A 27,371-nucleotide genomic window follows, 5' to 3' on the forward strand; every position below is an offset into this window, starting at 1 on the left:
TTAATTGTGAAATATTTCGAATCATTATTTAAAAGTAAAAGACATCGGAATATATTCAATCGTCCAACTATAAATTATTCGCTAGATTCGCTTCATCTTTTTTATAGATCTCGTGACTGATACTAATTTATAATTCCACGAAAAAATAACTTAAAAATTAATCATTTTACTTTTACACAGCAGGCCGTAGTTTGTACGTTTTTTTATAAAACTCGTATGTGAATATAAATATTCTCTCTTTTCGGGGCCACATTTATAACATGTAATTTCATATGGTAACGTTAACGTATACAAATTACTTCACGTTTCATCATCATTCTTAATGTCATTGTCGGGAAATTCTCCTTAATTAAATTTTGAGACACGAGAGCCCGCGATACATCGCGTATTGATTCGCTAATTAAATTTCTAGTCAGTGGCATGTAGAGGGGGGGGGGGAGGACCTTGAAATAGATGCTCGAGTAAGCTTCGATTCGAATCGGCGCGAATTTAGCACGTCGCGTATCGCGAAATACGAGCGGGATAACGCTCGCGGAGGAGCCTGCGTCCGAAGGACCGAACGCCAACGGAGAGAAGAGGGATAATAGACATACATAGATTGTAGCAGTCGCGGAGAGGCCTCTACGGCACGGAGGAACGAAGAGCGGGAACGTAGCGCGCGGTCGTTTGCCTTGGATTGCCTTCGAACCGGCGCCGGCGGAGCACCGAGCGAGCGAGCGTCCGATCCCGATTCTGATCCCGGCTGGTTTCCGCCGCGCGCATTCCATCGGCAGTCAAATCGGCCGCGCTCGGCTCCGCTCGCAGATCTTCGATCACCGCCGCTCTCAGTCGCCCTGCTGGGACCGGCTGTCGGCTAACTTCGGCAACAGTCGTGCATCGGCGCTCGTACGGAGTAGACTGCCTTTGCCGAGGCCTTTTATTTCAAATCCGTTGATAGAAAATGACTCCGGTATCCCCATCGTGCTCGTTACGAGACGTCGAAAACTTTCTACGTAAGACCGATAGCGTTCCCCGATCGATGGTGTTACGTTGATATCGCGGTGAACCCACTTTGGAATTTAACTGCGAGGAAAAGGGAACCGGAGAGGGAAAACCGCACGTGATTTCAAAGAGAGCGTTTCCATTCTCGAAAGATCGCTCCGTCTTGTTTTAACGTGGTGTTAATATACAGTGGATGTGCTGATTTCATCGTTTCTATCGCGCTTCGGTTCATCCTCATCGTTATCTTCAGGGACTTTGCCATCGACTCGGAGAGCACCGAGCCACCTTTACCTGCGTCAGTAGCGGCATAGCAACGACGATCGAACGGAGCTGCAGCCGTCTTTGCGCGTCAACAGGTGAAGACCTGCGAAGCTATAGGTATATACCAGCTTCTATGTTTCTTCGCTTCGCTTTTGCCGACACCTGCGCTTCGCGCCAGGTGGCAGGGTAAAGCCCACGATCGTCCTTACTCCTAAGGGTTTCCTAGGCGATACTTTGACGAGAAGCTCGTTTGTAAGCGCACTCGTTTGCACCTGCCCATTGATACAGACTCTTCCCCCTTTTTCCTCGAAAGTGCGACACGCTAATACCACGTGCTGGCGGTGACAGTTCGTTACATAACGTTACGAATACGCGCGGTTTGGCCTCGTTTCAAGTTTCATTCTTTAACTCTTTAAGTTGACTCTCTATTTTTGCGTGGAAAAATTTCATTTGATTCTATATTTAACAAGAAGCTTTTTGACTATATTGACCGTTTGAATCGTAATTATAGCGAATGTATTTAAACTCGGTGTAAACGAATCTTTAGTTGTTTGCGCAAAAGCTATCGCAACTGTACTCGGAAATAATCTAATAACACTATACGCCCAGATCCGAGCGAGGAATTAAATACCGTATTTAAAATTCGGTGCGCTTGACATTCCGAAATAGCTGGAAACTTCCTGCCCTAACTATGTAACGGATTCGGTCTTCGTAATCCTCTTCTTCTCAGGGAGAAGAAAACGGCAGTGTAAATTTTAACGAGCCGTTCTTTTTCTACCTCAACAAATTTCAGACAATGATTCTTCGCTGTTCCTTTTTCGCGGCGCGCGCATTCTCGCTCTTGTTGCGAAATTTGCATAGTTTCGAAAATCACCGAGATATATATACGGTGTTTGAGATTGAACGGTAAGGTAACATTATACGAAGCGCACGTTCTCACGTATAAGATATATGCGATGCATCGAATGCGGTCCGCCATTACCGGCGAACCTCGACATTCTTAAGAAGGAATCCTTCTCGTACGGTCGACCGGTACGTTGAACCGATTTTCCGGTTGAATCCATTGTTTGGTTTACGAGGCCTCGGCGTAACTTTCTTTTGGGAAGAGACGCTCGCACGCTCACGCCAAGCAGTTATAATCGGCTCGCTGCTCAGTACTGTCAGTACTGAACAGGTTGTTGACCCGCAAGTCCCTCGAGTCGCGTTAGTCTTTTTAATAATTCACGCCTGATGTGTTGTTTGAGGCACGGCGATGACCTTGACACCAGGTCGATACCAAGGCTGGTGCCTTGACCTTTTGCGCACGCGGCGCATCCATAGGTTGCCTCTTCGTCGTGGCGAACAAGCGCGATGTTGGCGCGCACTCGCGTGAATCGGAGCGAGATAGGATTTATTAAAATCTATGAATAATAAAGGTGTACACTATATAGGATTAAATTTGTGAATGTTAACATTTAATTTGAACGTGCGAATATAATTGCGCGCGGATAAATGATTATTTTATTAATGTGCGATCGGATAAGAGATTGATATTAATCATTATATGTTAATTTTTAAACTGAAATGGACGTTTAATATGTGCGTATGCGTTTTTTAAACTAAAATTTAAATTGCGGCGGTGGCATTATCTAGATCTTTTCATCATTTTCTTTGACAGACTCGAAGAAATAGAAAAGATGAAATAATATCTTTTAATTTGTGATAAAAAAAAATGGAATCGAATTAGAAATATTATACAGATGTGCCAAATGTGAAAATACAAGTCTTGCAAATTTTAATAAATATGCGATCAACAGAAGAGATGTGAATGTTGTGTGTGTGTGTGTTGATTGTTTTATATTATTAATTATAAAATTATATTAAAACTTTTAAATTTTATCATTTAGATTTACTCGCCCATGCTTTCGTGAATTAGAGCGAAGGAAAATTAAATTAATCTTTCAGTCAGCATATTGATAACGGTATCAGATTAGAAACGTTAAACGTAGCAGCAACATGTGAACGTAATTGCACGGCTCGCTTGATAAACATATAACCAATATATAAGAGAGAAATATATACATATATTGACTATTAAATTAATATTATTAAATTTCAAACCAAATGAAAAAGAATTTAAAATGTTTGTTTACGCGTCTAATAAAAAATATAAAATTCTGTTTTAGAGAAAGAGAATAATAAATTGATAATTAGTTTTCTTTTGAGTGCTCGTTGCGGTGCGTACGACCACGCATAATTTGAAATATATAAGCTACTTGAAAAAATTGATTTATGCATAGAAAGATGAAAGTGCCACTTTCTATATAATATTTGCGAGTTACTCGTATTCACGCAATCACGTTGATGATTAGAAGAGTAATTGCGCAATCTCCAATGAAAGTGTATGTGTCGGTGTTCTAGTGCCGGAAATGTCAAATGCTATAGTTCGATCGGCTTCGATAAATGTATTTGTCCATGCGATGCGTAAAAAATTGTAACAAAACGCTCTATGAACGTGCCCGTTTTCTTTAGACATTTGTGTGCTCGTGCAAGTTCTTTTCATGAATGGAAACATAACTACCTTGGAGAATTTTGCTCGTATAAAGAGTGTTGACCATCGATTCAGGCAGCTACCTGTAATAATTACAACTGGGCAGTAACCGCTACGGCAACATACCGACGATGTCCAAAGAGATCGTGAAAAAAAGTGACGCTTGAAATACCGCTATTAAAATGTTTGACTCATAACAAGGCTAAAGCGAGAGTTGCTACATGCAACTTTCGCTTTTGTATCTTCTAACGATAAATTACAAATTATTATTTTTATTTATTTATTTATAAATACAACACTTAGTTGATTTACTAAAACGGATAAGTCTAACTTGTAGTAAGAAAAGCCTATTACAGAATTCATGTCACATTTTGAAACAAAAGGGATCTAAAACCAAAGGTTTACGATAATCATCTTCTTTTGTATATCTTATGCCTGGTTAGTTTAGGGTAGTTTTGTTTCAAAAGAAATATGTTTTTCTCGCCTAAATAATTCTTGCGAAATGTCAGTTTCAACAGGATTTATGATATCCTTGTTTTTCTTCCTCGGATCTCGAATATCTATAAGATTTTTACGAAACTTTTAAACGTACCATTTGTGTTTTATGTTATGCTATATAATTCCAAGTATGTAAAGATTTTGCCATAGTGTGAAAAGGGAAAGAGAGGAGGGAAACATACGAAATAGGTAAAACTGTTGCCTTGAAAGTATGCGCAACACATTGCTCAAGAACCTTCGATAATAGATCTCTCAAATTATGTGAATTTGCTGCACTCACTCACGCATTTGTAACGAATGTAGGCTTCTGGTTCTTCAAGTTGCATCTCTTCTCTTCGATTATTACTAGCCAGAAGATCTAGTTGGACTGGAACACGTTCCAATTCTATTGCAAAGATCGGTAGTTGCTTTCTAGGTCTATTCTACGTATTGTAGAATTATGTGATCTATCTATCCCGATGATTATATTGTATATAAATTATTTCAAGTAAGAAAATATTTTAGCAAATGACCATCAGTCATTCTGAATAGATTGATTTCTATTAATGATTTGATACGCTCGACTATTCATTCGTCTAACAATGAAAAAATAAATATTTAAATTATCTTGTATTTTTTGTTTTGCTTTAAAATATTTTATACTATCGAAGAACTGGTAAGAACAAAAGGAACAGCATATATACGCCATTAAATCGATTCGATCTGCGTTATGCATTCGAGAACGACGAGTCGATTGCGACCGATGACTGTCTATAAGTCGTTTATCTCAGCGCATCTTGAATATTTTTCTCATCGCTTCTCTATCCGGCTATCCTACTGTACAATATGTCGATAGACACTGCAACCGGATGTCCTTGGTTTGAAAAAAAAAAGAAAAAATAGAAAGGAAGAATAATAGGTAGAGAAGCGGTGAAAAAGGAACGCGAGTGTAATCCATTTCGCATTAATATTCCTGTTGGCGGGCAATAGCCATTGAAATTGCGAGCTTCCAGAGCGGGTATAATCGACGATTGGCCCGTAATCTTGGGCATCAACATGGAGGGGGAGTAAAATGGAGAACGAACAGTGAGATTCGAGAAGTGGGAGATCGATAGAAGGGCGATAGAAGAGCATATTGCCGGGGGATATCGGCCGCGTGCCTCTAAACACTGTAAATCGTGAAAAGCGGACGCATGTAAATCCCCGGAGAAACGTGCAACGCGCGCGGTACCTCGCGGCGATAATAAACGATCGGGGTAAATGTTAGAGAGGCGTTATTACCGGATCGCAATTGCTATTTCAGGAGTAAGGCTATTCTTCGCGGTATGATGATCAGACAGGGCTGGGATCTGCGATGTATTTATTACTCATGCGCGGAAGTATGTCTTGCAAGGTTTTCTTCCTTTTTCGTACGTTATATCGAAGCGAGGGATATGAACAGAGCACGATATAAGATAAGCCATACCGTACAATCCCGGTGCGCGCATCCTCCTAGCTCCAGATAGATAAATAATGCGCCGAATAATGCGTCGATTATTTCCGGCCGATGGGCGGCTACCTGATGTCTCACTAATCTGAGGATGAGAGAGAGTTGCGTGGAAACGACTTTCATTCGCAGGACCTCGTTCATATAATTTTCCGTAAAAGATTACTGGGAACGAGCCTTTTACTGCCTGACACATTTTTTATTGCCTGACATTGACGGTAACATTTCCTCGGGATAATCTCAGTATTCCAGTTACAGCTTTTGTTCTTATTACAGAATTTTCCAATCTCTTACGATTCACTCTTGTGTAAAATTTGCCAATAATTATCCGAGAAGAAAACGATATTTTCAAGATCTATGAAATTTACTTTGACATGAAATATAAACTTTCGCATAAAAAAATATGTTAAAAACAAACAGAAATAATATAAGATATAAGCTACTCTGTTTCTGCGTTACAATTTTCTATCTTGTTTTTTTAGTTATATTATTAATGTCAAAATTAACGTTGCATAATATGCGAACAGAACTATGTTTGTCGAGTGAGAGTGAATCGTGATTGTTATGCCGATGATCCGAAATGCGATCGGTTTCAGGTCATACGGCTTTGCACACGCGCTAATAATAAGCAATACTCGATCTGGTCTCGAGATTTTATGAAGACGCGCATGTGGCTTTTTGCACCACAAACGGCGGTACGTGCCGTAACACTCGAGTCATTTGTGACAATGAGCTATCCTGCAAATGTCGATGACATACCACAGAGGAGAGCAGAGCGATCATTACGGTCACTCGGAAACACTCGCGAACCGTGAATGATGGCTGGAAAATTATTGTTCCGGGCGCAAGCGACTGCGCTCTTGTCGTGCTCAGCGTTTCCGATTGCAACATAAGTTCCACTTTTCAAACAAACGTTTCGTTCCTACGGCAAACAGAGACATTTGATATACTCCCTATTTAAGCCGTTAGACGGAAAAATCATTAACACATACACAAATATTATAAAGATATTTCTAATATAAATATTTTTATTTTTAATGTATATTATTCTTCAATTTTATTTAGACATCTATGAGAGAGAGGGGTGGGGGAGGGGATATACTTTTATTTTTAACGGAAGACGTATTACAAAAATATATAATTTATATCAAAGGAAATTATTTGCTTCGGAAATTCCAGTAAAGCTTGTTTATCGACAAAGATACTATTCACTATTATATCGTTAAAATAATGTTGATTTAATTAGAAAACTGGTTATTCTACTTTCTCACCTTTTGATCTCTTTTCCAGATCGAACGTAAAAATAGAAGCGTAGATTTAAAAATAGATAGAAAAAAAAATAGTACGATTAATCGCAAACACATTTAAACTGTATTCCAATATTTAGCGAAAAGAACGTATTAAGATTTAATGTTTCGATTAAGATTTTAAATAGTGTTCATAGATTTTAAATTTTTTATATTACTCATAAATTTCGCAAATAGATAGTCGGATCTTAAAAATCGGAGTAACTTCTATTATTATATGATTTATACTACAATAATATGACTTTACAAAACAGATATCAAATTCTTTTATAACCAACACACTATTTCTGTGCATTGTGTGCAAACAGAGCTTATACATTTTATTATCATTTCCATATGAGAATATAATGATAATGTTTGACAGCGTTTTTTTTTTCAGCGTAGAATCCGGTTTCTCTCTTTCGTTTCTCGATCTAGCAAATCAACCAGCGTCATTGCAGAAAATTGTTCTATCAATTGCGACAATCTAAAAAAAAAAAAAAAAAATCAACGGTCCTTGATCAAAATAAGGTCACGTACTACCGGTTATATAGAATATTACCGATTATTGCATTCGCCGATCTACATTATATTCCTTTTGTCAATCTGCTTGATGGAAATAAATTTGCGTAAACAGCTTGACGCTATCTCGAAATGTGTTCATCTCGAGAAAATTCAACAATTCCGTGTATTGCTTGCGATTTGCATGCTCGTTTATTTGCGATTCTCTGTTATCGCGATAGAAACTTGAGCGACATTGCGATAACCTCCAATCTTTCCGCGATTATTTAATTAATTTAATTTTTCGCATCTTTTAAAAGATCTCATTAGCAACGAATGCATTAAAAAATGGCTATCAACGTAAAATCTTCTTATTTACTTAATTTGATTTTATTACTCGTTATATATAATGAAGTACTGTATTTTCAAGATCATACAGTTCAATTAAGTCGAACTAAGTACGCTTTGAGTCGACAAAATCACTCTTGGAACACGCTGATTGAGAATCTATAATCGCGACATTTTCAACGGGAATAATAAAGCAATGCTCTCCACGAAGCCGATAGCATTTCCGTATTCTTTGAATTCTTCCTCAGGCTTTCTCGAAACTACCTCTCGCTTCCTTAGATTATCCGGCGTTTACTCCTTTTTTGCCTTCTTTCTCTCCGATCATTTGATCACTGCTCGATGATGCGTGGAGACGGCTACACCAATTCCTGTATATCCGAAGCAAGTATCGTCCTATGATTACCCTAATTAGTAATTGACGGAGCAACCGGCTCGCGGATGCGCTCGACCATGCTGTTGTTAGACTCTTCAAGAGCCAACTTTTGTTGAAGCCTTGAAGGTACGCTATAAAGCGAACGACTGTTTTCGCTTCAATTTATTCGGACATGCTACGATTAATTAATTCCGCATTTTGCTTCGATCGTTAACAATGTTACCGATATAATATTATTACAATGATATTTTTTTCATTCCTGATGTGCAAATAAATGTTAATTATAAAGATTGAAAAGAATCGCAATCAATTCAGCGTAGAACGCTGAGATTATTTGCAAATTTGTGATTGTTAACGTAGTGTCGTAAGAGAGATTTTTATTTACATTGTTTGCGTTTACCGATTTTATCAGCCTAAATGATATAGCATCAATGAAGTGACGCTTGCAAACAGCAAAATTTTCCGATTGTTCGCTGAAAAATCACGCAAAGCTTAACTGATTCGTCACAGACGATTTCTTAAAAGCCAAACTAAACGTCAGAGCTTGATATATATATATATATATATCCGGGTCTCATTACGCCACAATCTATCATAAAGCTATTAAATTGCTTCGCCACAATAATTCATTAAAATTCGTTATTCGTTTACATTGAATCTCGTGGCATTGTAGTTTTAATGAAAGAAAGCACTGAAAAGGTTGCACTATCGTATTCATGTCGGCCAGAAGTGACGAAACACCTATGAGAAATATTTTAACGCGCCGCGTTCCAATCTAAAAAACGCCCGCATAGAGCAGGTATTCGACAATTGTTGATTTAGGATCGAGAACAGCGTAAATAAAATACCGAAAGCGACAGGAACAGAAAGCGACAGGAACAGAAAGCGACTTGGACCATGCGTGTCCAAGTCGTTGCGCGATTTCGATCTCAATGTCAAACATGGCCGGCTCTGTTATCGCAAGAATGTATGGCTCGTGCGTTCTCGCAATAATGCGATTTACGATTACGATAATTCGCGACGTTTATAACGTTCGAAAATCGCTAAGGCTCGCGTTAACTCCCTTTGCGTTTTCAACACTACGCGTGCGTAAGATCGTAAAAAGGCGAATGTACAACCGGTTGAAATCGAACGTCGCTCGTAAAGGAGGAACGACTTTGTGTCGCACGAATCGGCACTGTAAAATCAAGCGGTTTATACAAATACACAAAGTTTTGTCTCCTTCTCACCCTTTTCCTTTCGCTTTAGTCACCTTTACTCATGAATATTTTTAACATTTTGTTAAATCTATAGAATGAACGAGAAACTTAAACTTCAAGTAAAATTAAAGCGTAAAGTCTTCGCATTTTCTAAGTTGTTTTATGAAAATTTATAATGAAACACACGATGAAAGTACAAAGAGTATACAACTTTCGAGTCTTAACGAGTCCGCTAATAACCCGCGTTTGCTAGTTAAAAAATATTGTACAAATGCATCAACAACACTCTGTTAATGCCACGTGTCCGCAGCGTATTATTCCGCTAATATCAGCACGGCACAACGGTACCTTTCTTCTCTCTTTTTCGTAGGATAATGTACTACGAGGTAGCGCATCCGTCAAGCATGCTCGTCCTTACCTGACATAACCGGGTCGAGGCGTCCCGTAAAAACCGTTTTAAGCATAGAGACGCCGAGCGCTTCCACGTATAATCGAGAGCTGATTTCACGGTGTTTGCACTTAACACGATTCCGTCTCGCGTTCCTACTCGCGCTCTCGTTTTTTCGTATCCGAATACGAAACTGTGATACGCGGCTTGTTCGATCAAGTTATGCGTTGCGAATATACGCCTCTCATTTGCCGATATCCAACATGAAAGGCTTTATTCGACTTATTTGCGTCATCCGTGTGTCGCGCTTTTGCACGAGTTGGCTGAAAATATAACTGCGTTCCGTTGAATACATTCCGGCGACGTGAAAGACGCGGACGAACGGATGCATGGTTTTATTTTACGCTGTCGTAAACGGGAAAATCGTATCGCCGAGAATATGGCAGGCAAAGACGATTCGAGATCGTCTCCAGCTATACGACACTTCATTTTTCTCATATCGCACCTGCGCCTTTTGCATTCTCCGGCATCAACTTTTTCCATACTAACGCTCATTGATAACCGGTATTTTTCTCGTATGACGATCGATCTCGATTTCTAAAGAAACAGAAGCGTTTCACGGCTTTTATATCCAACAAAATAAATCAGAAAAATTATAATATGCTTAAAAATCTTGTTTAATATTAATCATACTTTAATAAATTTTTGATATTTACTTTTAATTAAAAAAAAAAAAAAAAAGACGAAATATTGAAAGTTTTAAGAATATAGAAATAGTTAAAAATATGTTAAATTTTGTGTAAAATATTATATAAAATCGGAGCATGGAACATTTATCAAATAAAGAACATAGAATTTAATTATATTATATAGGAAATCGTTACGAGTTTAACTATTATATATCTTGCACAAACTTGTTTTAATGCTTTGCGTTATCGTGACGATGTAATGTACTGGCTTGTTCAACTGCGAATCATTCCAACGTATATCGGCAAGTTCCTGCACTTTTATGCGAAGATATTACTTTATTCGAATCCATGTTGTGAATCATCGTCTTTGAATATTTTGTTAAAAGAAAAAAAAAAAAAAAACTAAAATATAATTTTATTCTGAATCGTTAACGTATATTACGTAACAATATTTCATTATATTTTTATTTTTGAATGTGTTTAAGTATTAATATAACATATCGATATATTTCACTAACTTTTGGATGCAAACTGTATTATAATATAATTTATTAATAGATCTGCTTTTTGCGACAATATTACAAAAGGCTCGATTCGTCGTTGGCCTGAATATTACGTATTTTCGCAAGATCATTAATTTGCTTTGCAATTTTCGTCGTCTTTTTAAAGTTTCCAAGTGTACGCGCCGTAATTGCTGTAATATGATCGTAAGTAGGTAACTAATCATCGAGACTGTCTCGGAAGGATACAGTTTGATCGGTGAGCTGCAAAATCGAGCCGACATATCGTTAGCGCTCTCAAAACCATTTAGCACTGTCATAGTTCCAGGCACACAATTCGCATACGTTATATCCTCGCCTCCGCGACGCTCGTAAACTTTCTCCCGGTACGTATACGACTTACCCTCGGCTCCGCCATCACCACCATGCACACGCACTCGGTGTATCGATATTGACATTTGGAATGCTAACGTCGATTAGCAGAATCGATTGATATCGCATTTGAATAGAGGTATTTGCGTACCTTGATTGGAGGCGTGCCTCGATATAAAAAGAGAAAAAAGAAAAATCGCAAAGGGTTCTCCGCATAAGTCGCTCGTTCCCCACGTTGTTATTCGCAAATAATGCTGCCTTGAACCACGTCGTTGCATTCTGCGATTCTGGACATTATCGCGCGCAACGACGTAGGGGTTTATTCTGCTCGTTACAAGGTCTTCTCAAGCGTACACCGTGAGGAAAATATGGCCATAGAACTGCGAGTTACAGGGTATTTGTGTACTAAAGATTGTTCGTGTTTTCGAGCGTGTACGGAGCGTGGTTCGTTGGGTTTGGTTTCAACCCTGGTTAGGTAATAAATTCGCATGAGAGATGTGATTGGTGTTTCGCGAAAATTCGTTTATTTAATTAGTCGAGAGAGAAAGAGGATAAGTAATGAGATGCCAATGTGAATCGTATCGTAATTGGCATTTCGAAACAGGTTGAAGATGTGACTTAGGCGTTGAACGAGTTATATGCACGTGCAGTAAAGGTCTGGTGAAAAGATATTGTACATAGTATTTATGCATCACATATTCTAACGATATCTACGTTCGCTGCCTTCAGGTGTCGTAGCAATTTAGAGTCGTGACGGTTAACGAGCTTCGAAATTAATTTGTAACCGGAAGACGTAGCCAACTCGGTCGATACTTCCACCCGAGGGCATAGAATGTCAGTAGTATTATATAGGAAAATGTAATTTCAAGTCCGTTCTCTCGTTATTCCGCTCTTTTATCATTACGTATTTTTTATATGAATTATAAACGATTTTCGGGGTTAATAATATAATATAATACAAGGATGGATAATTTTATTAGAAACTGCGAAAGTGAAAGTAAGACACAATGTGCGTTTTATACTTTACGAAGATGGCAGTTGCTCTAATGTGCGACGCTAATTGCAAATCCATAATAATATGCTTCTCGACGGTTTGACATTTTAAGGTTTTCTCCATCATCGACTTCGGTTTCGTAACGTTATCGATTTTGGAAGACGTTCGCATAACATGCTCCTCTGTATTTCATCGGCAGATGTTAATTTGAATATTTTCATATATGGAATATGTTGAAATCCATACACGCGCGGTATGCGTAAAGAAAGGAGGAGAGGTAAACGTCCGCCGGCGAAAATATCGTAAAGTTGAGAGAACACAGCTGGTCGCGGACAGTTATTATCATTCGGATCCATTCGGTTCCGAATGAATCCGAAGAAGATTCGTTTTCGCGCGCAAGAGGAAGGGCTAACAAACTCCGTTTCTCTGCATATGATTTTTGCGGCTAATTCCGCTTTTTTTCGACGGTTACGGGGATTGGATGGCTACCAATCTTCAGCTCGGAGACGGAAAACTCCTTTTGTACCGCGATCACAGCGGTTGATTGGCCGACCCACCAACCGACTTGGTGACCATGACGATCCGAGGAAACGCTATAATAATATACCTAACCGGTAGGCCGCACCCCCCCCCCCCCCCCCTCTTGATTTTCTCACTTCGGTCTTGATGGCTCTCGTTGTGCCGACTCGCCTTACCTGTCCCTTTGGTGGGCTTTCAAAGAGCCCGTTAATGGCAACGCGCTACGAAATACAGCAACAACAGCGATAATAATGTTGATGTACGTTTATCGTGCCCAACCCAAGCATAATTTAGCTCATCATAAATGGTACGCATGCACATTTTGTATCGTGCGTATAAAGATATCTTAACTATCTTTTACCAACAAGGTTTTGTTTCCACTGTCTGAGATTAATATAAAAATGGTAGTTATTTTAAAAGAACTTATACTTGTCGATTGATGGAGGTAACAGCGGCATGTTGAAAAATTTTATTTACACGTTTCAAGAAATAGAAATTCTTGTGTGTGTGTGTATATTTTTATTTTTATTTCTTAACAAGACGCGTATTTTCTATTAAATGTAAATTACACATATTGCACTAAATTTTTAGAAAAATTAGTAACCTTTCAATACACGATTTAACGATAAGAAAGATTAAGATATATATATATATATATATAAGATATATGTGTATATAAAAATGCTCAAGTATTATTTATTTTCAAATTGCTTTATTCTAACATAACTACCTGGCCGATAAGAAAATATTATATCGCAATCTCGTTTTATTTATGTTTGATAACATGCGTCTTATGATGCCATAAATGATTGGTATAGCCATGAAACTATGGTTTAAGCATAGCGATATCTTCATAAGATTTTTCACGTTATACCGTTACGCTACATCTCTCAGCTGGCCAATTCTCATTTCTATAGATGTTAGACAAAATAATACATCTCGCTTGCTAAGCGAAAGGTGCTTCGTCGCAATTTATCTCGATACGTAGAAAGGAAGGAACGCCGGGATACTGATGCATTTATAACGAACTGCGACACAACTCGTATGCAATTCCATGTCTGCATACGGATATGAATAGATATACCAACTTCGTCATTGATATACATATGATATACTCTTGTTTGTAGAATGCATTTGAACATACTTTATTTATACGGAATATATGTTTCTTATGGCAGTTTTGTGCCTGAAAAGAAGTTGTATCTTTAACATGTGCAGTAAATATATCGTACATTTCGTACGTATTGTATATAACATGCGTATATATAAATAGAGAGAATACGCGTTAGTAAGTATGGAATTGCTTGTTCCTTGTCGCTGGCATCGACAATGATTCATTAAATGTATTAGAAAATCATAACGCATTGAAAAAATCGAAAGAGTGACATCTGTTCGGTGTTATCGCGCGGTCATGGTCACACGAATATACAATACAAAATTATACGATATTTTTGAATGATACGATATCTACAAATGTATGTATCGCAGTCATAATTTACACAGACAGGAATAATCAGTATAGAATAAATTGACATTTCGATAAATTATGCAAAATCTTCGAAAGTTTATATGAATGAAAAAATTAACAAGAGTACATATCATTAAGAAATTACATAAACTTATATAAGAAAATTTGAAACAAGAAGAATATAATTATTTTTGTTCCTCTTTAACAGCCTTACTATTCTTGAATTGACAGCGGTCTCATTGTACGACTATGGATATATGCTATCATGTTCTGTCATTACAATCATGCAAAGTCATCGGAAACATTTTAGGATATTAAAGACAATTCAAATAGACATTATATGAACAGAAAACATATTCTATAAAACGAGATATAGTTACTTACAACCTAATATCTAACTGTAAAAAGCATATAGTAATTCTGAAAATCGCGGATATATTATTTATGTCTCGTTATTAATTCTCGATGTGCGTGTTAACGCAGAGAGAGAGAGAGAGAGAGAGAGAGAGAGAGAGAGACTCTCTAGAATAAATTACACGCAAACTTGTATAATTATTAATCCCACGAATACATTTCCGCGCGACGTAAGATAAACGCAACGCGCAATAAAATTGTCCACACATACGTTCTCTACAACAGCAATTGATTCTCCGCTTATACCTTGTGACTCATACCTTGCTTCGCTATAAATTGTTTATCGCTTCACGATCGAGTAGTGGCGCGCTGATGTCATTTGAAAAGATATACCTAGTCGTCTCAGCATCGAGCGTTAATACACGCGATTAATAATTTATCGATTAAAAACTTTCGTTCGATATTACGAAAACGTCAACATTACGAATTAAATGTTGTCGCACGGATAAAAAAAACTACAGCAACCGTAAATAAACAGAGTTATATCTGCGTTGACGCGTTCGCTCGCAGGATTGACGACGACAGAAAAAGTCGAATGGTTTTCCGAAGTTATCCGATTGGAGCATCGCCTAAATTACAATACTTCTCGTGGTCGCCCAAGGTCCATATGTCAGTCTGTAATCCCGAGATGCGCGGCGCGGCCACGCTTCGAAACTTGCGAATCTGGTTTTTCTTCCTCGACGCGGCACAGCGGGGAGCATTAGCATCCGTCAGCAATTATGCGAATTCTCTCGCGGTGCGAGAGTGCCGCTTATCTCCGGGATTAGATCGACGTCCGGTGATGTCAACGGCCCCCGAGCACGATTTCGTAAACTTTGGCCGAGAAATGCCGATCGGGCGTCGCCGTCGATGTCGCTCTCGACTCGGCTCTGAGTGTCTTTAAAGTACGGCTGCCGATATGATTCCGTCATTCCGACCACGGCTGTTATTCTTGTCCGTTTACGAGGAGCGACGAATGAACATAAACAATCGTATGCAAATTGATCGGAATTCTTTTCTCAATATTGTCTGTAACGACTCGATCGTTAGGATTGCTATTTATGTATACGTTATGAAGCTTCGATGACGATAATCGTCTAGTCTAGACTGAAAAAGATTATGCGTTGTGTACATTGTATTGATAAGTGCAAAATTATTTGTCTCGATATTATTTACGTATATGTAATATTGGTTTATTTAGCGCATCTTACGATCAAGAGTGTTATCTTTCTTCTATCTTGTGGGAAATTATTTAAAATTATTCTACTGATCGTTCCCATATACATTAGTTAAACGTCGTTAGCTTAGCTTCAGTTAAGCTAACGTTTGTGAGAATAATTCCACGACAGAGATTATTATATGACTGTTGTAAATCTGTTCCCATGTTTGAAAAGTATGCCAACTTGCGTGTTCTTTTACCATTAGACTTGTCGGTGTTGACGTAGTTTATCATGACATTGTAAAATAATCATAGAATAAAACAAGATACAAATTTACTAATTTTATTGAAATATGCTAAATGAGTGATAAAAATGTACTAAGATCATTTCAAAGTACGAGAAGTATAATTTGCTATCTAAGAAAGTAATTGGTGATATTTATATTATCTTTCTTGATTTCTGCCATCTCTGCAGTCTATCTTTCACATTCACTTCATCTTTCGGTACTCTAGAATTTTATGCAACATGTGCAAATTAATCAAGTACAAATCGCCCATTCGTTTGGAAGCTGCATTTCCAACGCGTATAATACACATGCATATCGGTCATATTCATCTTCCGTGTGAGACACGCTGCTGTCGTGTCGATGCTTGCTCCATTTTGCTTCATACATCCGGAGCGTGACGGGGAACGATTCTCCTCAGCTCGCCGGCGTTCACGTGGCATCGTAAATACCGCTGCATGACATAGGTCACGAGGTGGAGATCTCATCGTGGTGGCAATGCCGCGTTTCCTGGGCTCGCAGGCCCCTCAGGCTGCCACGTGGAAGTTAACGACTTGCGCGACAGAACGCCATAAATACGGGCGCACGCTCGGGAACGTGTCTGACCCGTCGACTGTCAAGCACGGTTCCTGGCATGACGAGCTCTCGACGAGGATTTCGCGCGCTCTCGCCGTCTCGCGCGGATAATTCGCGTCGATAACCTTTCAGGAGTAACAATGTCATGTCACGATGACTCTTTAGATCGGTTCTCGGGCGAAATGTTCCTGAGCGCGGGGCTCTCTATTTGCCTTTCACGGTGAGCCATCCATTGAGAAATCGATTTGGTTTGCAACGCAGACTTGCAATTAGTCAAACAAGAATAATTTAAAATATGACGATTTTCACAAGGATTGTTATAATAAATATACAGGCTGTTTAATATGTAGCGCACAATGTAATCAAAATATTTTTTAAATCATTTAAATTCGTGCTTAATTCAAATCAAAAAGTGAGAACACAAAGTCAACTGTCAGAACGTTTTTTGCGAATAATGATCGCGTGGAATACGTAAACAAAGCATATGGTACATTGCAGATATTGCAGAGGTATTTGTTCAATATACATTATAAGGAAACTCTGCATCATCCAGCATAGTTGATCTCTCTTCAGTTCGTGCTTCAATTGCCGCTGCATTTAAATCGCTGCATTTAGTACTTGTAATGAGATACATTGTTGCAATCTCTATGATGATATATATGTCCATTGAAGAATTGAGAATGTGAATTCGTATTTATATTTCATTATCATAAAATAGTATGTTCAAGCACTCGTATAGTGCTATGATTATTTTTACAATTACATGTCCCTCGACACTTTGACACTTAAAAGTGCTCGTACAATCCTACGTAATGCCGGGACAGGGCAACGCTCTCGCTTGACAAAACCGACATCCGATTACAATTAACAACTGGCATCTACCAGTTCCCAGCATGGTTTCTCACATTCAATGTCGCCGTTCAAATATCTAGTCGCTAGACATTCCAACTTACTGACTCCGAGAGGACTTTACTAGGAGACGACTAGGCCCATGAAGTGCTGGAATGTATCGAAGATAAACATACTCTACACAATATCAGCATTGTGATATAAATGCACTTGCTATATAAATATTGACTCGTTTCTTAGATATATAATACTTCTTTGTTTTAACTTTTTACGCCAGGCGACAAATTATCTTATTTCGATTTTGAAAAATTTTTTCAAACCTATATAATAATAAAATAGAGACAATAACGATAGAGAAGTTCTGTAACAATATTTCTTACCAAACGTCAACAATTAGATTTCATAACGCCTTATCTGTAACGCGTTTTTTGACTCCGTTTTTTTTTTTTTTTTAATAGTAATGGTCGATCAACCGTGTCTAAGTTAGTGACATTGTAGAATGTCGTGGAACTTAATGTTTTTTTTTTCTTTTTAACGTTGGTGAGAAATTTGGTGGGGACGATGAAACGACTTCCAAGGCCGAGCGCTAAGAAACACAATCGTTAAATCTTTGAAGTCGAAATTTCGTGCGCCTAGCAGTCTACCATTTATTTCGTTAACGCATTGATGGTACAACTGTAATACTTTGTCATTCGTAATTTAAGCTTCCTTTAGAGCTTCATTTCATTCATTATTTTCTGATCTCAAATCACAGTAAAAATTGATTCGGTACTTATTCGCGGAATAAAATATAGTAAATTGAAATCGATAGATTGAAATTGAGCAAAATGTTATTTCTTATATTATTTTTTTACGAATTAACCAGAGAAAGCAATTTGCGCACGATACGCAAAACCATGGATTCGTTGTAACTGTATTGGTTAGTGTCTTCGATTGAAAACTTGACCGCAAATGATACAGGGGGAAGAGAGGAGGCCTGCTTTATCCTAAATATTTGAAGTACGTGATGGAATTTCTATGAAATCTTAACTATTTGCGAAGGAAACTGGCGCGTGGAACTTGGAGTTTCCGGATCATCACATCTGCCGCGTCAATTCGATTATTCAACGACTGAAACTCAATAAAACTCGTTTTTATTTTCGTACTTTTAACGAGCGGCACCTGCCCCGCGTTCCTCGCGGTCGATGCAGCGACGGCGAAGATTCGTCGAGACTCGCATTGCCGACAAAGTGCATTTTTGCACGCGCATCCCGGTGATAAATTCACCGGAAAGAGGACCTCTAATCTGCCGGTCGGTTATCTCATCGCTGATGGCGACGCAGCACTTTTGGCCGCTCAGCCGCCGTTCTCTCGCGGCGGCGATCTCGACTTTCCCCTTTCGGCTCCTTGTTAAGAATTTCGCGAAACGCACGCGCAATCTCGTATGTCGCCAGTCTTCGGTTACAAGGGTCTCTCTCTCTCTCTCTCTCTCTCTCTCTCTCAAAATGGAAAAGAATGTCACGGTTGTATCCACGGGAACGTTGTATCCTGTGCGCCTCGCCATTCGCAGTTCTCGCATATTTTTGTTACTTGCCTGGAATTAAATAGACTTATCGTATCTTAATATGCGGCGGGCGCGTTGTTACTGTTGCACGGGCCGACTGCAACTGCAAGCTTGTCATACATTCGTTATCTCTCTCTAGCGGTATAATCTGAGCGCTGAGAAGTTCCCACAGGATACCGCGCGCTGAAAAGAGAACTTTTCTTCTTTCCCTTCCCTCGGAGGAGTTTACGTCTCCCCCTTTTCTCTATTCTATACGTTGTATACGCGAGAGTTGATTACATATCCGCGGACCTTGACGGCATTCCACGTCGCCATTGCTTTCGAATTATATGGAAAGCATCGCTTCGTCCTTTTTTTATGCAATACTGCCAGTTTCGCGAACGACTTAACGAACTAGTTTAATATTTTATTGTAACGTATTTAATATCGCGCTTACGACGATCGCGTATAAAATCAAGCATCATTGGTATTTCGTTTTATTAAGGGGAGCCTAACGTAAGTACTCGTCCTTGGAAAAGTTCTCTAATTCGCCACGGATCTTATTCGCGGAGATTTCAATTTTTTCTATAATTACTCGCGAACGGAATGGAATTCCTATCCTTGAATGCGCGTATACTCAAGCACGTTGATTTTGATACTTTGCGTGCGCATACGTTGCGTCCCCGTCGTCGAAATGACCAACGCAGTTTGATGTAGTGTTAAGTTCAAGGAGAAGGAGGACGAGGACGAGGAAAGGAGAGAATGTGGAAAATAGGAGGCGAAGGTGGTGCTCGGTATACAGGGATTGGAATGTCGTTCCTCGCCCGCAACTTTGCGCCGATAGAAGTCTCTTATTTATTCGCTGGAGTATCCTGTTCTCGGCTCCGTTTCCTTTCTCTCGCTTCTTTCTTTTCTCCCTTCCCTTCCCTTCCCTTCCTTTCTTTCCTTCGTTTCCTTCTAGCCACGTCAACACGTGTTTTCATCTATATTTTTCTCCCTTTCTCTTTTCTATCATTCGACGAAATAATCCATTTTTTGATACGAGACGCTTTTTCTCTTCCTCTTCAATACTATTAATCTTCATTCAACGGGTAAATAGATTAAAATAATGTTACGAAGAATACATCAACGGCAATTTTATGGCGAGACGCGTAGTGTGACAGCGCGTTCATTCATCATCGTCTCACCGTACAGTCGCGTCGCGGGCCGATTACGATAAATTACATCGTCTTCCGAAGACAATGCACCAAGACGGATAATGCGCGCGTGTGCAAAGTGCTTGTCGCGATCGCACCGGTCGATTGTACACACCTCTATGTATGCTGATTGACCCGAAGAGACAGACACGCGCGCGCGCGCATTTTTGCGTAGGAACATTGTACGATAAACTCTATTCAACGATATCCGCGACTCTCCATGTGGATATCGGCTGAACGAGTTTATTCTTTGGCGACGCGGCGAGAAATTTACGAAATTTATAAATCTCGTCCGATGATAAATCGTCGGCGAATTTTCACGAGTTCGTATCGAGAGAGAGAGAGAGAGAGAGGCGATCGTATTCCTCCTTCGTGCCATTACGTAACGCGCGATTCGTAACGTTCCTTTTACTAATAAAATCCATCGTCAAGTCCTCGCGTCGAAGGTCGCCAAGGGTGGCCAAGGCGATCACCGTGAAGAATTGGCCGCGATGCGCGTACGGTTGTCGCGTGGGCGAGAGCATCGACAAGATCCTCTGCATATATGGTGACGTGATCGGGGAAAGAGGAAGAAGGGGGCGCGATGCGCCATTTATTTACGACTGTCTATGTACGTATGTCTCGCGCGTTATCGCGCAACGATCATTAGCGCGCACGGGCGTGAGCGTACATACGTATGTATGCGCTCTCTCTCTCTCTCTCTCTCTCTCTCTCCGGCCCACGGATGCGACTTTAGTTGGAGAGCTGAGGTAAAGGGCGTTTTATGTATGAAATTATTTATCGCTGTCAATTAAATCGAAGAATAATTGGTGCCAATTAAAATCTCTCTCTCTCTCGCCCTTTTTCTTCTCCCTCCTTCTCGCGCTTCATCATCGGTAACACGCGACGTGGACGGATAGCCGCCGATTGCTCCTCTTATCGGAACGCCTTACGACATCAAAGATTATAATATGAACTGGATACAATCTCTTAGATTATCGGCGCGCGCACGCAAGTCGTGCAATCACGCGTGCGGACACGAGAGCTTGTCGCAGTGAGATCATCGAAACGACGTTAGACCGGATAAAGGACGAACGATACCTCGATGGATACCTCGTTATTCTCGAAGCGATATACGTTTTACCTTAGTCACGATACCAGACATAATAAAGACTGTGTTCTTAACTATTATCCGCATAGAGTGCATTGTTCTCACGTCGCGTCCGAAGGGCGAGGAACCGCGGAATCGCTGCGAGCGATGCAATTAATATCTAATCTTCAATTACGAGTCGACATACCGGCAACTTAACGCAAGCAGCCCTTTATCAAAGAACTGGGATCTCTCTCATTTTTCGCTCTCGTGCATTCTAACTTTATAAAGGCCTAGCGGGAGAATTGCATCATAATCCCATATACTAATCATTAATTATTTATTATTCTGCCGGTTAAGTGCACGGAAAAGTGCATGTTCTTCCAAGGATGGTCGAACATTTATATTCTGTAATAAATAATGAAATTGAGAATTGAAAAGAGAAGAATGCACGAAGGAATCGTGATCTGGAAAGAGATCGGCCGCGCCAAGAGGAAGAATGCCTGTAACATTGCCAGTCCAGCAGGTTTATTATCCTTCGGCTTCGATACAGGATTATTTTTAGTGTACGCGTGGGCATAAATGAGCGCATAAAAATGCACATACCTGCCCGCTCGCTCGTTCGTTTGCCTGCGGATCGGCAGCTAGAGAGAGAGAGAGAGAGGGAAAGTTACAGGGAGAGAGTTAACGCAAGAGGGCCACGAAGAGGTACGATCGAGGGCAAAGCGGAAAAGAAAATGAAAAAGGATGAAAGGATGGACGGAGAGCGCATGTACAGGCTTATAGATACCAACCAAGAGCTATCCGACACGTTGGTGCCACCAGTATTTTATGCATGCCGAATGAGAGTACTCGTCTCGGATCTGACATTGAACTCACTCGACGACCCACGCGATCGATTCGCTTTCGAGTGAAACTCAAGTAAAGACTTGAGGCAGCTAGCGCATCAGACAAGTTGCGCTAGTATTGCATTTTCAATGTTTATTTCGAGCGAACCAAGTGCGACGATTTGATACTAGGTAGCATCGGCTATTCATATGTTTGATGCTGGATTACATAATATATCTTAAGAAAAAAATAATAGCGTTAATATATTATTTTTAATATATATTAGAAATATCATTGATGAAAAATTTAAAATACTAATTGAGTGTCGAATAAAAATCTATTGGTAATATACGATATGTGATGCGCGTATTGAATTATTATTATGAAGAATTCTATAGAGAGTATATACGCATTGTTAATAATAATTCTTGAAGATTATAAAATTTAAAAAATCTTCAGAAAATGGCAAATATATGTGAAGATAAAATCTGTAATTAATCGCGACGATCGTGTTCGCTATCATGGCAAGCGATGCATAGAGTTTCACTTTTACCGAGACCTTAACCCTTTCGATCTAATGCGAACCTAATGCATAACGAGTACCTTTTGCCTCGAAGGATAGACGTCATGATTATTACACGCACGACTAGATTTAATCCCCGAAGCGACGAGTCGAAAGTTCGTACGATTATGATCCGATCGGTTTATGGGGTTCACGATCCAATCGAGAGTCAACATTCTCCGAGTCACGTAGATCAATCTATTGTATATAAGAAAACGAGGTGAAAAGGGAGGCTTAGCATTTGACTAGTCGCGGGTGTGCGACTTCCGGTACGCTCGGATGCTTCTCTACCGAATCATTGGTCACGGCCTCGAGAAGAGTTTAGTCATCATCCAGTCCGCGTCGACTATGCCCGACCTTGCAGTCGGTCTCATTGTCGTTTCGTCCGTCGTGCGTTCGGTGCATTTACTGCACGTCGTCGCATCATTGTTCGCGCACCGCAATGCACCTTTGTCGTTGTCACTAATCGTCTTATCGTCTCTACTTATGTCGTCGTTTAATGCTCACACCGGCATATACCACGTAGTTTATTCGCACGCAAACCGCTTCGTCTTAATCATACATGTCAGTATTTAAGTCAGTAATTAATCGGTTGGAGCAAAGGTAAGAATTTATATTTTATTGCTTTGTAAAAGGCGTACTGAAAAAACGCTTAAATACGTATATATTTATTTTATGCGTAAAAAAGATTATATATATAAAATAAAACACTTTTTCTCGAGAAAAATAAGTTAATAATTTTAGTAGAAATCAAATATATTACAATTTGTAAATATATAATTGCTATAGGACTATAAAGTTGTATCGCATCAATTAAACATACATAAAACAAAATAAAGGCGAAGAAGTGTTTCTTCTGGAACATGTGAATATGTCAGCATGTAACGTACCTATCATTAGCCACGGTATTACGACACTTATATAGTTTAAGTTCACCACCGTCTTGATAACCATCGGATAACGGATAATCACGGCTGGGATCATCGTTGTCGCGAGAAAGGCAAGTTCGTTTTGTAAACGCATATTCGTGCGACGAGGTCGTTCCTTGACCTATGCTAGTCAGTCGTCGAAATTCAGCCTAGTCCTCGATGGTCTCCAAAGTTCATTGCTCCGCGTTTACAGCGAAAAGAGCTGGTTGAATATGTAGAAAAAGACGAAACGCTACTTAATTCTTGAATAAAGTTGAAAGATTCTGTGTTTCCGAGGATGTAAGTCATTTCGCATTTGCCATTTACCGTTGTGCCTATACACTTTTTTTTTCGCAAAAGTAGACAAAAAGTTACAAGTTACAAGTAACATGGAAGATTGCGAGTAATCATGTGAGATAGTTAACGGATTATCGTTTTTTTATCGCATTTAATCTTTTACTAATACACAAACTGCATTTATCTACTAAAATTATGGAACGTATTTTAATGGATATGATGAATCATTACCATTCGTATATCCGTACATTCGATTTAAAATTGTTCTTAAAGTTTATGCATCTTATAATTTAATATATACATATAAAATATTATACGATTGATTGACAATTGAATTTTTTTCTGTTTCAGGTGTGTACTTAAAATAACAACGAAAGATATTTACGGAGGGTAAAGTATCGTAAATTATTCTTTCTAACAAAAATATTTCGTTTAATGTGCGTGTAAAATAATTTGATGATGCGCTTAAAGTCATTTAATAAAATAGAAAATCGTAAGATAAATGACATCTCTCTCTCTCTCTCTCTCTCTCTCTCTCGTTACACGTATAAATACGTATAACCTAGTATATCGTAATATAAACAAAGCAACTTTGATAGATCGCCAACTGTATTTACGCAAAGCTTTTCACGGTGAAAGGTTCAGCATCGGAAGCGTAAATTATTTCGGGAAACCATGCGCGCTCGATCTGTAATCTACCGGTCATATCGAGTGATTTCTCCAGTCCGTCCGCACTCCAAGACTATTAATAGTACTCTCTCGGAATCGGGAATGTGATTCAGGACTTTCACTGTCAACCTCCTCGCGCGAAGCCGTAGACACGCGAGCGACAGTCCGTGTACGCCCGTGTACGTCCGTAGGCGTGTCTCCGTCTCGCTCCGCTCGAACCCGTTCTCCATTTCTTTCTGGCTTTGTGTGCGTTACATTTTTTCCTTTTTTCGAGTCTATCAACGTCTTACGAACGTGTATGTGTGCGCGAGCATCATTTCTACCGTTGCGTGCCCGCGCTTATGTCATGACGACTGAATCATAATTATGCCTCTTCGCGGATCGTATATATTCCTTTTTTCCACTCATTTAACGTTTTTGCGCGAGCGATTATGAATGCTACGATTAATTAGCGTTATCGGTATTCGACGTTCCAAATAAATATAACATCGCACGACGACAAAAACTGACGCAATGCCGTCTGTCGCAATTCTTCGTCACGGTTTTGGTATGTTTAGAGATAGGTACATATTATCTGATATGATGTATATTTGGTATATTATAGCTTGTTATTTTTAAATGTCGAAAGATAAAGAAATACCAATATTACATATTTCGAGAATAAATATATCCGATAATTAATTTTAATATTCGAGATAAACTTGGAAAAATTAATATATATTTTAAATAAATTTTAATTTAACGAGAACATTTTTACACAATCATATTTTTTATATAACTTTCTTCCTAATTATAATTTATAGAAATGAAATAGAATGATATAATGTTTGTATGTGTCGTAATTTTTTTATTTCTTTTTTTTTTCGAATATTATAAGAGGTAAAGTTTTTATGTTTGAACATAGCTTAAAAAGAGGAAGATACATTAAAAATTAAAATATTCCGTGGAGGTGAATGCATATATGAACTAAACTCATTGCGAATGCGCTTTCTTTCTGGTCGCGAGACTGTAATTATAAATTTCCACTTCAAAGTATCGCGCTAATACACGACGCATACGCTCGTAGGCAAAGTTTACATTCATGGGCGGAATCAATTAGTACGCCAAGTTCTTAGCCGCGCTTAATAGCATTCATAATTGCTATATACTCGCGGTGTGCTCTATCAGCCGATCAGTTTTCTCGAGGAAAACTCTCAAACGGAAGTGCGATGCAACAGTGCGTCTAAACGAGAAACATGGGGGAATCTTTAGACCGGTAGTGTCTCCCGACACGTACTGCACATCCAGCATTCTTTAATCTATAAAGGTATCAATTTTTTTCACGCCTAAAAAAAAAAGAAGAAGAAGAAAAAATCGCTCCTTCTCACTTTCTAAACCACATTGGCTGTCGTTAAGTATACGTATCTAGGTATTGGATCGTTTAACTGAAAATGATTATTTGTTTTCGATGCCACTGATCGCGCATTCGTTTTTCATGTTTCTATATACTCGTAGCGCGCACGATATAAAGGAATGGCGTGCAAGCACGCCGTTTGATCGCGGAGCTCGGAATTCGCCGCTAGTTAACAGAATGTTTCAAGTCCTTTCAACCACCTTTGGGTGGCTTATGTAGAAAGGATACGGTGCTCGCGATCAAATCAAACGACATTCGTCCGATTCACTCCGGTCTCACTCGGCGCGCGAGATCAACGAGCATTGATAATGCACCCTCTCGTGTTCTTCTCTACTTTATGGCGCGAGGATCGTCATGATTCCGCGGATCGATTCGGATCGGAACTAGTTAGAATGCATGAAGAGAGAGAGAGAGAGAGAGACGCGCGCACTCTCTCTAGTCGGTCTTGCAAAATGCCCATCCCGAACTCATAGAGAACAGGTTTCTCGCGCACGAATGCTTAATCGGTGATGCCATTCGCGATTATGCGAGGGTTGTATATAACAATCGCGTAATAGAAAATTTCGCAACAACTCGCTCGACCTGCGAAAGTGGCACAGTCAACGGCGAGCGCGCACGTGGGTATCTAAACCTGCGACGCGGGAACTGTACAAGCGGATAATGCGGCGGAAAGATAAACGGAACGCAATAATGATCGAGGCGAATTACACAGTGCCGGTGCACCCGACGTGGCCCTGATTTCGCAGCGCGCGCGTATCGAGAGGGCCGATATTGAAATTGCCACCACGCTGTAATAATCGCGGCAGTGGAATAGGTAGAAACGCAGCGCCGCGCCGCTGATCGCATCGCGAGCGAACACGTGCCGCGCGCGATCGGTGAAAGTACAATATACGCATTTATGTATCGGAAATATGCGACGGAGCGTGGTGCGTACGTACGTCTATGACGCGCGGCGCCGCATAATTAAGGCGCGCGCGACAGATACGCGCGTCGGACTTTAATTATTGTTGCGTGCCGTAAAACGTAAAAACGTTTATGCCACGATATTCCAGGCGAAAAATGTCGATAGTAATTTTTGATATCGAAACATTGAAATAATATTTCACAATGCTATGTAAGATAAATGGAAGATTTAATCGGGCAATTTTATATTTTAATAAAGAAATTTAAATTTCGAAATTTAATTTACGCTCAGCCGAGCATATAACAATTTGAATTTTTCTATATTGACGTTTGACTAATGACATGACGATGTTTCTTTTATCGGAATCGTCAACCTCATTTATCGATTCAA

The 27,371-nt window shown here is 39.4% G+C and overlaps 1 protein-coding gene across 3 annotated transcripts in view; it reads left to right on the forward strand.

The window, feature by feature from the left end:
• Positions 1-27,371, forward strand: part of Shrm (shroom) — a 126,291-nt gene that overhangs the window by 16,746 nt on the left and 82,174 nt on the right. Inside the window, exon 1 of one of the 3 annotated variants that reach the window (XM_070311728.1) lies at positions 884-1,359. The exons of the other annotated variants lie outside the window; for them this stretch is intronic. The gene's annotated coding sequence lies outside the window, so the exon portion shown is untranslated. Of the gene's footprint in view, positions 1-883; positions 1,360-27,371 lie in introns of those variants that run through there. 3 annotated transcript variants of the gene reach the window in all.

This window comes from Polyergus mexicanus, unplaced genomic scaffold (assembly GCF_030449975.1).
Source record: "Polyergus mexicanus isolate NDT 795.1 unplaced genomic scaffold, iyPolMexi1.0 SCAF_20, whole genome shotgun sequence".
In the NCBI taxonomy this organism is placed as follows: domain Eukaryota; kingdom Metazoa; phylum Arthropoda; class Insecta; order Hymenoptera; family Formicidae; genus Polyergus; species Polyergus mexicanus.